Source organism: Symsagittifera roscoffensis, chromosome 4, assembly GCF_963678635.1.
Source record: "Symsagittifera roscoffensis chromosome 4, txSymRosc1.1, whole genome shotgun sequence".
NCBI lineage: Eukaryota > Metazoa > Xenacoelomorpha > Acoela > Convolutidae > Symsagittifera > Symsagittifera roscoffensis.
The window spans coordinates 43,377,203-43,394,864 of NC_087065.1; the positions used below are offsets into that span (position 1 = coordinate 43,377,203).

Below are 17,662 nucleotides of genomic sequence, written 5' to 3' on the forward strand. Positions count from 1 at the left end.
GTTTGTCAGATTCCAGTTCATATGACGAGGGGCGTTCCGGAAAATTCGAGCAGCTTGATAAGCCGTCGTCTGTTTCGGATTTCATTGAAAACAATTTACGAATAGATTTTAATTCATTAATCCTCTTTAAAATTTTATCTTTATTGGCATGATAAGGACAGTCTTTCACGCTATATTTCTTCAAGTCTTGTGTCTCCTCATAGTCGGTCCTCATCGGCAAAGCGTAGCCAAGCTTCTTTCCACGCTGGATTGAAACCGTGGTGTCCAGTGTGTTCAACAACACACTGACACACAGTCCGTTTCGCGTTACCGAGAAGCTCCGGCCTAAAATCACCGAACTCTGACTATTTGGATTCGGTACTAAGCAAACCTGTTTACTATCACTTAACGAATTCAAATTTCTCATTCTAAAAATTGCTACTACAGCCTGTCCTGGTTGTAATTTTACTTTCCTATCCAAAAAAATTGGTACCTTGTTTTCGTCTGTTATCATCCTATTAATTGGTTTCTTAACATACTTCCGGTCCGGGTTTCTAATCCGTATCAGACCGTTGTTCAAGTCAATCATCACGTCAAAATTCCTGACAAAATCTCTGCCCAAGATGAATTGGTCGGCGTCGTCCAGATTCTCTACCACCAGGAAGCTCATCCAAAGATCCCGTCCTCCCATGTGGAGGACCGTTATTGGTGTTCTTCCGGCCACGTAGATAGCTCCTCGATTGGCGGCGGCCAGTCGTAGATTCGTTGGAATTAGATCTTCCCGCGTGAAGCCCATTCTTTCCCAAGTTTTTATCGGCATCACACTCACTACCGCTTCTGTGTCCAGAAGCCCTGTGACTCCGATTTTTGTTCCGTTGGTGTCGAGCAGATGTGCGGTCACATCTGCTTCATACCCAATGTGTACTGCGTCTTGTTCCATCATGGCGTCATGGCCTATCCTGCGGACTTTGAGTTCCTCTTCTCCCAAATAGATCTGCCCCATTTGGTCATCATCTGTTGTTACATAAGTCCTGGTGTAAATACTGATTCCATCCACATTCAGCATTACTTGATACGGCCCATAGACCTCTAGGTAGCGTCCATGAAGTTTCTTCATGCGAGGGCCACCCGTCGTTAGTAGTGCTCGCACAGCTCTCGACTCGGTGCGTGGCTCCACCTGCCTAAGATAATCTGCATATGTGTCCAAATGCATCAAAGTGAACTCGGATGGTTCACTCAGATTTCTGATCACCTGATGTCCAGCCACTGAGATTATCGATTGTATCTTGCTTCCTTGCGGCACCATGCCGAACCTCTGACCGGAGATCACATTAAGCTTCATGCTCAAACTGCTTGGTGCTTTAGTTTCCTCGAACTCCGTTGCTTCGAAGGTATTCAGTTGCTCCTGAAGTTTTTCATTCTCCAGTTCAAGTTTCACTTTTTGTTCGATCTCTTTCGTCACTAGTTCCTGCTGCACTCTATTTAGAGCATCCCTCGCGGCTGCCTTATAATCGACCTTGAAGTCGTGAGCCGCAGTTGCTGGTTCCGGCTCACGTGTCTCCTCTATTACCGCTTGCATTTTCTTTGCCGCCAGCTCTTGAGGTTTATCCTTTCTGCGTGCCTCTGCTTCGCTCAAAAGTCGAGCCTTGCTGGCTTTCACTCCTGACAACGCTTCTTCATGTCTTGGATGCTTAATGTCTGCCACTGCATCCCAGAATTGCGGACAATCTGATTTAAAATGACCTTCCAAGTTGCAAAAGAAACACCTCGGGCCGAATTTCGCAATTACTCCTCTCATGAAATCCTCATGGTCCAACTCTGACGCATCTTCGTCCTCGAGGGTAAAGCCTATTGCTTTCATGCCTTGTTTGTAAGCTGGGCATGCTGACACATGATGGACCGTTGAACTGCAATTAGCACAAGAGCGTCTCTTGTCCATATCATCCCTTGGTTTGTACCAATTGTTCCCTTGGTTTGCTGGTCCGTTGTTAAAATTGCCATAATTGTTCTTGTAATATCCAGATCTCGAAGGAGGTTTCAACAAAAGATACTCTTTTGATTTGAGCCTCAACTCCTCCGGTGTTGGCGCATTGGTTGATAGTGGTGTGTAATGCGTTGCTAGCATCGTACGAAGTTCATCATTCTTCACACCATCGATAAATTTCGAGGCTACGGCGAAGTTCATCCTTCGGTTTGACTCGTCCGGTTGGCTGCGTCTCCTCAGCATTTCCAAATCATCGAGAAACTTGTCTATCGTTTCATCTTCTCGTTGCCTCCGTTTCTCGAAGCGCATCATCGCCTGGTGCCCCTGCACCCCTGATCCAAAACGGTTGAACAAGATTTCCAAGATTTTCTTAGCAGTGTCACGTTGATATTGCTTCTTGGCCATGACACAGTTCAGGGCTGTCCCTTCTAAGTTGCTGGTGAGCGCGCTGCATTCCTGTCTCTCCGACAAGTCCTCTTCCTCGAAATGCAGCTTCATTACCTCTATCCAGGTATCAATACAGCCATCAGATTCGTCTTTGTAGCATCTTGGTTTCTTAAAGACTCTTCTGGACTTCTCACTGCGTTCATTGGTTCTTGATAACCTTGTCAGGAATGTCTCCAAAGACCTGTTTAGGGGTTCAAATGCTGTGGCCATTTCCGTAGCATCCCTTGAGTGTCCTGCTTGAGTGTCCTCACACCTCGTCGAAGGCTCTGTGTGCGGTGCATCCCTGCAAGCCGAATCACCGTGAGTGTTTCCCGCTTGGCCCACATGACTCCTCCTCGAGCTTGCATGCCCCCTGTTGCCGGAATCACTTCTCCCAGTCGCATGTGTGCCTTGCGTTGGTCGTTCGTTAGAGGTATGTCTGTTCCCCGTTGAACTTGCTCTACTGTTCGGGCCCCATGCTCCATTACCCCTTGTGGCATAGCCTGATGAACTGCCCCTGCCTCTAGTGGATCCATACGTCTTCCTCTTTTGATGTTCATTGAAGTTCACCCTCGGTTCCCTGTTGGGATCTCCCGAGTTCGGTTCTCCTTCTTTTGGTCCACTCTTGCTGCTTAGTAGCCCGTCCAACCTATCCATGATAGCCTGAGTTCGCTGCTCCATCATGGCGTCTATCTTTGTGTCAAGAGTCCCAAGAGACTGCTCTTGCTGAATTCTTAACCTCTCCATGTCGTCTCTTAAGCGTAACTCTCGCTGTTCCGCCTCTCTGGTCATTCGCGACAAGTTCTTCGCCATATGCTCGTCCGTTCTTTCTTTCAAGCGTTTTTCGCTCCTGCTAACTTCCTGTCTATTGCGGTTTATTTCTTCCCGCAGACTTTCTCTTTCAATGTGAACTGCTCTTTCTAGTTCACTCATCCTTATTGACATCTGCTCGTTTTGTTCTCCTAAACTGTCCACTATGTTGTTTAAAGCTTCTTCTAGTGCTGCCCCGTTATCCACGAGTGGCGTCACTAGTGGCGGTGTAACCCTGTCGGTCCCAGGTAGCTTCGTGCTGGTCGAGATCCGGGCCTTGACTCTCTGTCTCGACGTCTTCTCATTATCTATTTCAGGATCCGCTAACGCGTTGCCTAGCCCTCTGGTTCTACTCTCTCCAGTCTGTGGCTCTGAACTTGTCATAATCGCGAAGTCTTTTGACTGGCCCGGTGTGTTTGCCTCTTTGCTTATCGTTGTCACTACCCCAAATTTGTCCATGGTTCCAGTCTCTCTTCCGACGTATGCCTCGTTCTCCTGGATCGAACTATTGAGGCTGACTTGAGATCCAAAGTCCCCTTGCCCCTCTTCATCCTCTTCCTCCTGGGATTCACCGTCGTTTCCTGCTCCTCCTCCCATGCTGAATGGAAAGATGTTTCCGAAGGTGTTCTTCATTCTTTCTGAGAATGATGATGACGTTGTTTGTTTCCCAGTTCCGCCTGCCATCATAGTGTTGTCTGTCGGAGATCTTCTAGTTGCCGTTACTTCAGTTGAGATGTCGGACAGTTCCGACATCTCCTCTCGATCCAATGTCCCGGTGGAAGTGGCAAAATCATGGCCTTGTTCTACCGGAGTAGATTCACTCGCCAGCCTTCTGCCTCTCCCTTCCAGTCCATTTACTTCCTGGTTGTCGTTCATGGTATGGTCCGTATTGACCTCCACTTCTAACAGTTCTTTTCGTTCTTCTGAGGATTTCTGACTTCTCGTTTCAACCATTCTGCCTGAAACCGTCTCCCCTTTATTGGACCGGGATCACTTGATCCAATCCACAAAAGGATCAGTCATCATTTTTCTTTGCTTTTCAGGTATGAATTTCCTAGAGCTATTACCTCGTTTTGGTATCCTTTACTTGTCTAGACTCATTTTCTATTTGTCACTTATTAATGCCTATACTTAACCCGATTGCTAGATACCTGATAGTTTTTTTAACAATAATAATGACACAACACAATAATTTTCACAAGATTCTATCAAATAGTGACCACGAATCCCTGTATGTTATCAGAGTACAGTTTGTATAAAATTTATTCACACTAACCAATTATCGGTGGTAAGATTTGAAAACTAGCACAATATGATGTTATCAGTCAATTTAAAAGATAGTGTACTCACTACCCAATCAAGCACAGTTTATGTTGATTTAAAATAAAAAAAAAACAACAAAATATATATTTTTAATGTCAAACTATGAATACCTCTATGAAAAAAAATGTATGTGTGATGTACTCTTAGTCGGTCGCAGTACAATAGTCGAACCTGTCTTTTAAAGAAAAAGCTTTCCCTTCTCAGTGTTGCACCAAACAGACAAAACTTTGAAGGCAGTAATTTTCTCAAGTGGGCGGCTATTGCACCCACCGAGTACTGTGTTACCTATCTGCCTTCGGACTGCCCGAGCTAGACCTACTAAAATCCTCAGGGCAGTCACTTTTCCCAAAAACGTATTATGTTACAATCCACACCAATGAATCGCGCTCTTTTTAATGTAGACTTAGTGTCGCGAATATCCGAGTTCGGATCTGTTTTGTTTTGGTCTGGTTCTTATTGAAAGGCAAGTTACCAGTGCAGTCACTGATAGCTAGCTTGTGTGCTAATAACCTAATACCTCTCACTTTTTAGTCTTTCTTTCGTCTACCTAAGTTCTTTAATAAAATAATACCCCTCCGGATTGACACAAATAGGACCCTTCCGGACTGGCAGAATCTAGACCCCTCCGGATTGGGAAAAGTAGCTTTTCGGAGATTTCCTTCTTTCAACCTATACCCCTCCGGATACGTTCTCCGATGCAATTTTGCTCTTTCAATTAACTAGGAAGGGTATGCACTACTTTCCTAGACCCTTCCGGATTGAAGTTAAGCCTCTTATTTGACAATTCACACTAACGGTGAAGGGTCTTATCGCTCGCCTAACTTCGGCTCTCTTAAGCTTTTGCTGTGCCTCTAGCCTTCCCTTTTCGTCTAGAACAGCCTAAAGTTACTTTATTCAACCGCTATTACCTTTTGTTAGGGGTATAGGGGCTTTTCTAAAAGATTTTTGTAAAACGTGAAGGGTGTACCCTTCCAAATTGAGGAATTTGCTAAAAACAATCTCAAAAAATTTTCACGCTTACTTTTCCGAAAAACTTTTGTCCCTATCAGTAAGCTCAGCTAATTTCTGATCTATTGGCACCAAGATCAACTCAATATGCCCAGTAGTTCCAAAGTTATTAACCAAAACGTCTTTTTCCTAAACTCAAAAATTTTTCTCTCTTATAGGTTCCGCCTAAGTTTTTCCGCAAATCAGGTCCTTTCGACCTAAAAATTATTGATCCGAGCTTAGAAGGCCTATACTCTTCTAGTTCAATGCAAAAGACCCGATCTAAAACGCTTTAGTTGAAAAAATTTGCAAAAAACTATGCTACCTGTACCCCTCCGGATTGATGAATCCACCAAATCAAACACGTTAAGTTCGATTACTCTGCAACCGGGAAGGCTTTCGGGTAGCGGATTTTAAAACTTGTAGATTCACTAGTGGACGTTGTCCGAACAACTATTTTTACTGTTCTAACTCAAAAATTTCAAAAAATTTTCTGAATTTTTAGTGTTTCGGTTTCTCAAAAATCACGAAAATTCGGTTTTTTGGTTCCAAAATAGTTCCAACCACTTCCGAACTAAAATCAACCGGTTCTATCTATTATGGTAGTGCAATTACGATGTAACACACTACTTTAGCGCTTTTTTTCGTTTCGAAAATTATCGATATCTCAAAAATCGCGACTTGTGGGGGGATCAAAATATCGCTATTTTGACCCTAAAAACCGGTCTGTTTTCGTTGTTTTTCACTGAAAACGATATAAGACTATTAATATAGGCTCTATAAGTAATAATAATAGTAATACTATATCCTTCCGGGTTTGTTTAATATCCGAATTAAGGTGCTTAACTCGGATATTCGCAGTTCGGTGAAGGGTCACTACAGTGCAGCACTGTCGAGCCTTCCACAGATTACTATCTTAACTTTTGTACCAAAAGGGAAACAAAACTTGTTAACGATACCCAACAGTCGATTGTTGTTGTCGTTGAGCCTCTTCTTGTTGCTCCTTGTACTGCTTGCCGGATCAGTCTTCTCCCAAGACCCTTCCGAATTGAGCGCAAATCAGCTGACCCTTCCGGATTGAGCGCAATTTATCATTAACGTGCTTAAATGCTCAAATAACCCTACAGTACAAGCCTCACAAACGGGCTACAAAACTGATCGTAACGATCCTGACTGATACAAATGCCTGTAACAACAATATATCTATCAACAACAAACGGGGGGGTCGGATCACATCTTGTCTGGGGGGATGATTTCTACTGATTTTTTACTTTTTTTACTGTTTTTGGTTTTTTCGGTTATTTTTTATGTTTTTTGTATTTCTTGGGTACTATACTACTTTTTGTTTGGTTTTATATATATCTTTAAGTGTTTTTGGTCACGGACCATTCAGGAAATGACGGGACCGCGAATCCCCCCACCCTTCCTGGTTCGTGAATTTTCGGTCTTAACTAGGTTAAAAAACTATTCACGGTAATCCGGAAGGCTTCCGCGTTCCGAACTACCCTTCCGCCCCGGCGGTTTAGGCCTATTAAGGGCGTTAATGTGAGCATCCGCTCGGCGCGGAGTGCTCGTTAACGGTTCTGCCGGTCATGATGTTAAAAAGAATAACACCCAGGAGCGCCATAAAAACATCTATGTAACATTCGCTCGGAAGATACATATCGACGGAAGACAAAACTAAGTCTTAAGACGACTGGCTAACGTCTAAACAGAGCTTTGCATGCTTTTCACCGTCTCTACCAAGCCAGTACTTTTCGGTGGTCTTTCTAACATCGGGTCGACAAAAACGTTACTGCTTTCGGCTTCGGTCAAAACACTCAAATTAACTAGATTACATGCAGAAACAGTGAGCTCATGGCTGGGTCTCAGTATCCCTAGACCACGAGGTCACTCCTAAAAACAGGGCTACTACTTATTATATTACTATTGTTTTTGTTCAGTAGATAAAAATCATCATCTCCATCGAAGATGGATCAACCCTTTCCCCCAACTCCTAGCTTCTCATCTTTATCAAAATGAATCTGGATATCAATTAAATTCAAGTCAGGACCTGACAGGAAGCTAAAAGTTTACGTAACAGGATAAAAGTTTCAGTTCCTTTACCCTTCCGGATTGATGAATCCGCTGGATCAAGCTCGTTAATCCTGATTTCCCCTTAATCCGGAAGGCCGTCTTTCACCCTTCACCGTTGTCTGCAACGGCCCTGCAACTATTGTAGCAGTACAATAGTTGCAACTCGGAGTGTTCTCTGTTACTCTGTAACTCGCTGTCGTTTTTCAATCTCAATTCCGTAGTTGTTGTTAGCGCAGCTAATGTTGTTCTTGTGTTTTTCTTTTACTTCTTTGCCAAAATGGCCGTTTCTGACGTTTCTCAGAAATGTTACGTCATCACTTCGAATTTTTAAAATTTTAAAATACCAGAATATTCTAGCCCTCACCGTTTGGCCAATCGTTCCAATAACGTTCTTAATTCTTAATAATCATCAATCCGGAAGGCTCGCTGCTAAAAATTCGAATTCTGCAGAGATTGCATTTTTCACATTCTGGTCGAATGTCACAAGAATTTACAAATTGCACGAAATTACTTTTATCCACGTCATATCGACTCACTGCAGAATATAAATGGCATCATACTACACTACTATAGCCTTCCAAATTCTTTCACTAATCTGCACTTTGAGGCAGGGATTTCAATACAATATCAATATATTGAGCTCAATATCAATATCTTCCATTCAATATCAATATCAATATCAAATAGGATAAAATTTCAATATGAATATCAATATCAATATCTAAAAGCTCAATATCTCAATATTATCACTATTTTAAGATACCAGAGACCAAATTCAATATTGAATTTCGAAATATATAATTAAATTTGTTTAGTTTTTTTTGCAATTTATATGTTTTTTGTTTAATTTGTTTAATTTTAATGCTTGAGTGAATTGAGTTGTTTGTTTGACTGTTTGACTTAGTTCATGTAGGCTCTTTCACATTTCAGAAACTTTTTATCAACATTTGTTTTATGTGTATGTGTTAAAACGTCACGTTTCAAGCAATGATACAAAATCCGTTTTTCTCAATATCTACAAAAAATTCAATATCAATATCAATATCTAGCCTTCAATATCTCAATATTAAAAAATCAATATTGACATCGTCTCGATATTCAATATCTGATCATTCAATATATTGCAATCCCCGCTTTGAGGATATGACCTAAGATAAAACATTTTTTCTAACTTCCAACGTCAATGCCCTGATTTAAAACTTTTTCTCCTAGGTTTTAAAAGGTGTTAGTTTGCAGGACAGTCCTGCCAACCAACAAGCTAAAATTATACTACTATGCTTCTTCCCTTCGGAAATTTTAGTTGTTATTGGTCCTGAATATTGAAATTAAGGAACTCTGTGGTTAGAAAGAACAATGAAACAATCTCCCTCTTCAAGAAATTACCCAAGCTTTTCATGTCACCACAAAGTGATCAGTTGCCCTTGTTGATTAAAAACAATCATGCAGTCCAGAATATGTAAATATACTCTTTACCCAAGCCTTTCTAAATAAATAGTAAGTGTCTCTAGAGCCACTAACTAAAATCAAAATACAAGTTTATAAATGCAACATATTCTTTAATGTTCAAAACTCAACTAAAATGTTTTCTTTCAGTTTCAATTACAACTTGGTTGCTTAGTTTCTCACTTGAGTTTTCACACAAAACAATTCTGAGTTTTAACTTCTTCTCTTTCGTCACTTCTTTGTTTCTTCTTTTTTCGTCGTTTAGAAGTTCTAAATTCTTCTAATTTCGTTTATTTTTGCATCTTGTTCTTCGGCCATTTGTCAATGCTCCATCTCCTCCTCCTGCGACATCAAAGTTGGACGCCAGAAACTATTAAGGCGGAGAGTTTCAAATGCCTTCGTGGCTTTTCGATACAACGCAGCTAGATATATTTCTGAAGTTAAAGAAGTTGACCTCGACCAGGAATTACTCAACTATAGCAGCAATTAGCCGCAGTATTTGTTAACTTTTTGTGTTTATCTTTTTAGGTGATGAATACAAATATTGAATACCAGATTGCATGACCATGTGCTAAATACATCAAGATGCTAGAGTAATGGCCATAGGCGACCATATCGTAGTAATAACCATTTGGCTTTACTGTTGAGCTTGAAGTTGTTATGCATTGTAAATTTTCAGATTCAATGTTGCGAGCGAAGTTCAAAAAATTATTGGAACCGGAAAATGAGGAGAAGTCAAGTCCTTTTCTAGCGAAGTGCAAGTGGCCAACGTAGCATGCATCCACAAAAATCAATCAGGTTATAGCACATTTTAAATCTTTTCCGTTGAAAATTCCGCATAGAAGAGACTAATCATCTGCAAATTTTTGGCGAGAGAATTAAAGTGTATAATTCAGCTAATAAGAACCGTGCGGCAAACGACACGGTGACTTAGCTCAGTTCAGTTTAAAAATTTCGAGTTCATTCATATAAATTGGCAAGTTAATGTGTTAGTATCAGAAAGTTTCAGTGTTTTTACAGCCAATGAGGTCAAAATGAAAATTAATTTCGGATAATGGGCGTGAAAATAAATCAGCCTGACACAGGTATTTTCAGAAACAAATGTCAAAACTTGCAGACTTTCTCTTCTCATTAAAATTTTTTTTTTTTGCGGTATCTAAGCATAGTTTTTTTTGTGGCCTTGTATGTTTTTTTTTGGTAAATTGGATTTTTTGCGAGGCGTTTTGACTTCGAATTTCTTTGATAGTTCAAATCAAATTGGGCTAGTGTTATGAAGTTTTCGTTGAGCTAGTTTGATGAGAAAGTCGGCTAGTTGCCTTTTTTGGATCACGTTCGAATCAAATATTCATTGAAATTTTTCTTTTTATCTGTTGGCAATGTTTCACTCATACGATTAGGAAGCATGTTGGAAACTGGTAGAAGGATTTTTCAAGTCCTAAATTTTGTTACTGCTGAACTCCTCGGCTCACTTTAATAGTATATCCAGCTCCGGCTATTTTTTTTGCGCTTTAAGCATAGATGTAACGTCCATGCTTGGGGCGTCAAAGGTCGTGGTTTCGGTTGTGACCAGACGCCGATTTTGTTTTCAAATCGATAATGATTTACTTCGAGCAAGTATTTGGCGTACTATCGGTTTTCGTTTTTTTTGGTCTGCTAACTTTCGAAAGCTTGAAATTTTTCTGATTCACGCAATTATTTCTGTCAATTGAAAAGTGTTTTGATTAATTTCCCCTTTTTGTCAATTAAGCTGATCTGATTTTGTATACTTTACGGGAATTGTTATATAGTAGATGTTTTGCAGCTGTTTTTTTTTCACGCACGAGGGAATTAATTCACTATCAGAGGGCTGCCGGGCCCGAGTATAGTGATTAAATTTCCCGCGTGCATGAAAAAAAAGCTGCAAAAATGCTTCCGTCAACGGAAAATTTATGTGTTCATGTTTGTTTTTCTCATGCTAAAACAATTGTTCTCTCACTTTAAAACATGTTTTCAACCTCCACAGTGCTTTTGCAAGCGTGCATGAAAAAATTTATTATTATCCTTTTGTGTGTTTCATGAGGTCTTGAAAAATGCTTTTCAAGTTTTTTTACAGCTGAAAATTTTGTGCGTCTGAGTCTACAAAAATATCTACAAGGTCTATAAAAAATTTTTGTCCGAGTTTCAGCTTTGTAAAATTTTTTTGAATCGTTGTTACTTGCTAGGCTTTGTGACAATTTTTATGGTCTTGTGGTTTGTTTTTGTTTTGTAAATTGGATTTTTCGCGGTGCGTTTTGACTTTGGAATTCTTTGATAGATCTTATCAAGTTGAGCTGGTTTTATGAAATTCTAATGTGGCTAGTTTTATGAAAAAGTAGGCTAAATTCTTTTTCCTCTTTCGAATCAAAAGTTCATCGAAATTTTTCTTCATTTTTGTTCGCAATGTGTCACTCAAGCGATTAGGAAGCATGTTGGAAGCGGGCAGAACCATTTTTCTTGTTTTAAATTTTGTCACAGTAGTCTTCTACTGAATTCCTCGGCTTACTTTGATAGTATATCCAGCTGCGGCTTTTTTGCACGTCGAGCGTGGAGGTACCCTCCATGCTTGGGGCGACAAAAGTCGTGGTTTCGACCAGACGCCGATTTTGTTTACAAATTGATAATGAATCTCTTCGAGCAACTATTTGGCGTATTATCGTTTTTTTTGTCTGCCGATTTTCGAAACCTTTTGATTTTTTTTTATTCAAGCTATTATTTCTGTCACTGAAAAGCGCTTTGATTTACTCTTGCTTTTTGTCAATTAAGTGCATCTGATATTGTATATTTTTGCGGGAATTGTTCAGTAGTAGGAGTCTTGCAGCTGTTTTTTTTCCATGCAAGAGGGAATTAATTCACTATCAAAGGGCCGTCAGGCCCCAGTATGGGGAATTAATTTCGAGAGTGCGTGAAAAAGTACTTGCGAAAAGGCTTTAGTCAACAAAAATATGTGTGTTCATGCTTGTTTTTCACATGCTAAAACCGTTGTTTTCTCACTTTGAAATATGTTTACACGACACCTCCACAGTGCATTTGCTAGCATGAATGTAAAGAATTTTTCACGCCAATTCAACGCAAGCGGCAGAATAACTAGTATCGTTCATTCAACAAATCTTTTGTATTTGTTTCCAATGTGTAGATTCGCCATTATGTAGAATTAAAATATCTGTTCAGAAGTACTTGTCTTCTCGGATTAAAATGTGAATTTATTCATGCGATCTAAAGTTAATCTCAAACTCAATGATAATTTTTCGAAGTTGAGAAAGCATCAGAAAAATTAATGGGTCAGGTAACAGAAAAACTGTTTTTTTTTTCTTCAGCAGATTTTATCAGTTTTTTGAAGGTTTTTACGTTTTAGTTGGTTTTCTATAGAGTTCGTAGTTGGTGATGATTTCTCGAACATTTAGTTGAAGAAAGGTATTTTAATCGTTTGAGTGATACAAACGGCTCCACGTCTATCATATATTTAAATGCGACTGTCTATCTCCCCTTGTTTAATATATACCATATGTCTCCTGGTTAAGCTTTCAGAAATGAACAAAATTTTGCACGTTTAAGCTCTCTGGTATATTGCAGTGCTTTCGGAATATTTCAGCGCAAGTCAAGAGAAGGCGAGGAGAAGCAAGGCAGGAGAGGGCGAGGAGCAGAAAGGCAGGGGAAGAGCTGCAAGGCAGGGGAAGAGCTGCAAGGCAGGGCGAGGAGCAGCAAGGCAGGGCATGGGAGGAGCAGCAAGGCAGAGCAGGGCGAGGAGCAGCAAGGCAGGGCGAGGAGCAACAAGGCAGGGCGAAGGGTGTCAAAGCAGCGCAGGGCGAGGAGCAGCAAGGAAGGGCAGGGCGAGGAGCAGCAAAAAAGGGCAGGGCGAGGAGCAGCAAGGCAGGGTAGGGCAGCGCAAAGCTATGGCGCGCAGGGCGAGGAGTGGCACGGCAGGTTAGGGCAGAGTAAGGCTGGAGGAGCAGAAGAAGTTAGGGCAGCGTAAGGCAGGGAAGGGCGAGGAGGGACAAGGCAGGGTGGGGTAGCGCGATGAAGGTCAAGATAAAGCCAGGCAGGGCAGGACGAGGAGGTGCAGGGCAGGATAGTTTTTAGCGGTGACCCTCAATTGCTCCTCGCTTGATTAAGCAGTGTGAAGCGCAACTTTGAATTCTCGCATCTGTTTTTTGCCGCTTTTGGTCCTTTATTTTGCCGCTTTTTGTCTAATTGTTTATTTTCCACATAATTGCATCTTTATATTAGAGGAGATTATTTGTCCTTTTTTTCAGTGTTCCTGTATCCTCAGATCTTTTGGCTGCAAATGCATATCTTCCAAATATCCGAAAACAAAGTTTTCAAAGATAGAAGGGACGTAAAACATGAATCATCTAATTTGGGGAAAATCGCAGGGATTCTTCATCGTTTTAATTATTTTAAAAAATTCTGGTCACAAAAGCTTCATTATTACTAGGGCAAGGTTCGTTACTTAAAGTTTTTGATTTTTGATCTGGAAGGTTGAGGAGCAACTACTTTTTTAAGTTGGGTGATTTCTTCAATTAGTTACTGCAAATATCGTTTACATGCTTCTTGTCAGAAGATACCTTTTCAGAACGTATGTGAGTAAAAATAAACGAAAAAAATTGTTGTCTAAAACGAACTTAATCAATCGTTCTGTTGGTTATTACTTTAACGCTTGATTTAAGCGAATTGGTTGCTGGTAAATTGTTCAATGTTTTAGTTAGGAGGTTTCGCAAAGAAGAAGCAGAACAGTATTTATCTGTGCTTCTTTTGTATTGTTCTTTAACAATTCTTGACTGTTAGCTTCTGAGATTTCAACCTGATCTAGGCGAAACGCTCCGGAGTTTTGCGTAGTTTCGCGGTACTGCTAAAAGATAAACTACCAGCGGCGTTCTATTCTTAAAGACGGGTATTGAAATCAATAATTATTTGGTGCTAGGATTGTCGTCCTTAGCAACTGAAAACTTCAGATTGTGCTTCAGGAACAAGACGCGTACTCTTACCACAGTGCTTGTGATACTTTCTGAGGAGCCTTTTCTCCAAAGCTAGGGTATAAAAATTTATTTTTGAATTAGCTCAAACAGAGCTGGTTCTTACGAGCAATGCGGATCTTTATTTTAGCTGAAGATCCCTTGAAGAAGTTCAGGTCATCTGAAGGAGGATGATTATGTCAGGACAGATGGACACAGTTGCAGATTTGACATGAAACTCAAAAATTATTTGTGTCCTAGGTGTATATATAAAACTAATGCTGATGATTAATTAAAACGTTTGTAAATGTCTGTTTATTTAACGGTATGGCGAAAGTACGCATAGTCTGTCGTGAAAATTGATCCGTGAATTCAGCAAGGGCTTACTCCAAAATTTTTAGAATAAAATAATGACCAAAGAGCGGGACTGACAGTAGGCCGGCCAGTGGGCTCTGGATTCTGAAAATTCGAGGTAACTTCAGCTTAATTGTTTTCAGTCGCCATGGTATCTTGTTGCCGAGTAAATGATATTGTCGTAGTGGTATGGTCCATGGCCGTTGCATGGACTGAAATTATGTTAAGCTACAGTGCTTATTCAAAATTACCAAACAATTTAGCAAAACTGGAAACTTGAAGCAAGTTTTTCTCAACTTGAACCTTATTTTGACACTAAATAAAGAGAACCAAAATTGCAAAGAATTTTATCAGAATTAAGACAAGGCGAATTGTTTGAAAAAACTTGGGCCAAAATTTCTATCTTAAATTGACACAATTTTGACTCAATTTGTTTGATCTACGGTATAGCTTCTAGTAGCTATCACGCCATACGAGGCTTGTCAGACATCGCCGACAAAACGAATGATGAACTGACAAAGCTAGCAATTTGAGAGTCCTATACTGAGATACTGAGAAAAAAAGCCACCGGAATACGCCAGAATATCACGGACACTCTAGACTGTGCGTGCTTACGTTTTCTGAAGTGGGCAACCAACAGCAAGCTTGGCATGAGAGATATGCCCGTCAAAGTACATGAATTTGTAGATTTATTCATAGGGCTCAATTGGTATTCAGTTTTTGATTGTTTCCAATCGCGGTGTATGGATGAATTGGTATAAGTGATGCACATAGGTATGCCCCACGCACCGCTAATTTTATCAAGCCAGTCAAAATCTCTAGTGTTGATTTTTTGATGCATTTCCAGTTTCTGCCGAAAAGTCAAAAAATGTGCCCAAGTTCAGCCCACCAAATGACAACGAAGCAGGAGCGAATGAGAGAACTGGTGCATTCCCACTAATGCTGGATGAATTACCCAGATTTTGTCAAGAGTCGAACATTTTAGGAAAACGATTTCACGTGGTCCCAAATCTAACTCTGGTCAAATCCGGACGTTTCAAAAGGAAAACAAGTAAATTTTTAGAATCGCGCTGTTTCATTTCTAAAAAACAACTACGCATGAACCAGTGTCAATAAATAATTTTTCAAGTTTTGAGAAATCGAGAGCAAATCAGCTACATGCACGCTTTACTGGCTTGCCCCATTGACAAGAATCATCCAGATGTCTCCTTTAAAGGCTTTCGCAAAAGTTCACGGGTCTCCAAGCATCCTCTGGCCTGCTAAAACGCACTTAAAAGAAGAAAAACAGATAGAAGTCCATTTAAATTGATTGAGAGGAACTCATTAGCTTTGTCCGAAATCATTCGAGCACCTACGATCACTCGGAGATGATAGCAAGCAACATGGGACGAGTTTTTAATCCCCTTGGACCTGTCACCCCTGTAACTATAATGCCAAAGATTCTATTCCAAAAAATGGGCGGAGATTTTGAATCGGATGACGATGTTGAAGTACATATGCGAACCAATTGCAACACAACATGGATAGCTTTTCTTCTGTCTTACCTGGATGTACCTCGGTACTCAACCAAGAATAGCTTTCAGCAAGTAGATCTTTATGCGATACGTCGATGATGGCTTTTGGAGTAGCTATCAATGCCGGGACAACTTCAGACGCAGGAGCCCCACGTTAATTGCTAGCCGCCATGTCAAGACGTCCAACAAGGAAGACAGTTTGCAGTCCAAGACTTGAGCTTTGTCCAATGGTTCTGGACCCTTTAACTCTTCAGGTTTGTCGTGAAGTCAATCAAAATTTTGCAATTTGTGGTAGATGTCAAGGCATGGAGTGATTCAACAATAGCACTCACTTGGATCAGATCAACTCCAAAAAGATGTTCTGCTTTCATGGTCAATCGCATTGCCAAAGTTAAACAGATGCTACCAGTCAACAAGTCCAAACGCGTTCCGACTCATCAAAACCCAGCCTACCACACTAGTCAACCAGCAGCATCAGCTGAACTGGAAAACTTTCGACTTTGAGTCAGGATGCTCTTGGTTGCAGTCTTGTTTGGAATCCTGTACAACCGGTCCAAGCAAGTGGATTCCTGTACAAGCAAGTGAAGGGGAAATTGAGCTCCAACGATCATTCCACATAACCATCCTGGTCACTCAGGCAGCTTTATGAGGAAACAATGCTAGCAGCAAAACAGGTGCGACTAAACGTAGGATAGGCAAAAAGAGCGGAAAGTATTGGTGTTCCAACGATGGGGATTTTCTGGTAAAGCTCTGCGCATCAATGCTTTAGTTGCAAAGAAACTGACGATCGCAATCAGTTTTGAAAGATAATACTGAACCTCTTTGTACGAGGAGCTCAAGACAGTATTTTGACGAAGAAATCAATACAATCGAAGACGGTCGATTAAGATATTAGCCTGAAATCAAGCCTCGTTTAGCTGTATTCATTCATAGACATCGATAGAATGCTAAAAATTGGTGGACGGCTGGTAACAGCTGATTGCCTAAACGAGAAAAATTTTAGATTATCTCGACTCAGAACGCTCATTTCTCGAGAAAAGTGATTCGCGATACTCATCTTGTCGAAGTACACAATGAACTGAATGCCACTGTTGCAAATCTGTATCGTACGAGTCAAGACGACGGTCCGAGTAGTGATTGGCAAATGCATCACTTGCTTCAGGTATCATAGTAGGGCAAAGATTTTTCTAATGGGAGATTATCCTTGTCAACCCTTCAAAACCATTCCTCCATGTTGGTTTGATTTAAACTGACCAATGTATAATAAAGAAGGCGATCAACCACTGAAGTGTTAAATAGTTTTTTTATTTGCTTTTGCAAAGCAATCCTTTTGCCTATATCAAAAGCCTTGGGCAGTGAAAAATTATGGAAGGTTGTGCGAGGATGCATTAAGCAGATCTTCTCCGATAATCGAACAAATTCATCGGATCTTTAAACAAGCTAATTCAAGTAAAGAGACTACTACAACTCAAACACTGGATAGGCAGCCTCCCTAAACACGTTCGATACTTACGTATCAGATGGACTGCTATACTTGCAAAGGCTCGAAAGTTCGGAGGTCTATGGTAATCTGCTGCTGAGTCAATGAAATTGCTTTATCAGAAGACAATAGGCAATGTAGGAAACCTCAAGCTAGATGATGTGTACACAGTGGTAGGTCAGATAGAATCAATAGTCAACTCAAGTAATGGCAACGACTTTGGATGATACTAAAGATAATGCGACGCTCACACAATCAAATCAGTTACATAATGTCAAGTATTAGCATTTGCACAATATTGATGATCCGACCTTTGATG

The 17,662-nt window shown here is 40.6% G+C and overlaps 1 protein-coding gene across 3 annotated transcripts in view; it reads left to right on the plus strand.

Annotated features, from left to right (window-relative positions):
• Positions 1-9,711: 9,711 nt before the first annotated feature.
• Positions 9,712-17,662, plus strand: part of LOC134845308 (uncharacterized) — a 30,075-nt gene continuing 22,124 nt past the window's right edge. The window contains exons 1-4 of one of the 3 annotated variants that reach the window (XM_063862281.1): positions 9,712-9,826; positions 12,636-12,918; positions 14,008-14,075; positions 14,147-14,467. The gene's annotated coding sequence lies outside the window, so the exon portion shown is untranslated. The remainder of the gene's footprint in view (positions 9,827-12,635; positions 12,919-14,007; positions 14,076-14,146; positions 14,468-17,662) is intronic. The other 2 variants (XM_063862280.1, XM_063862282.1) reach the window with 2 other exon arrangements.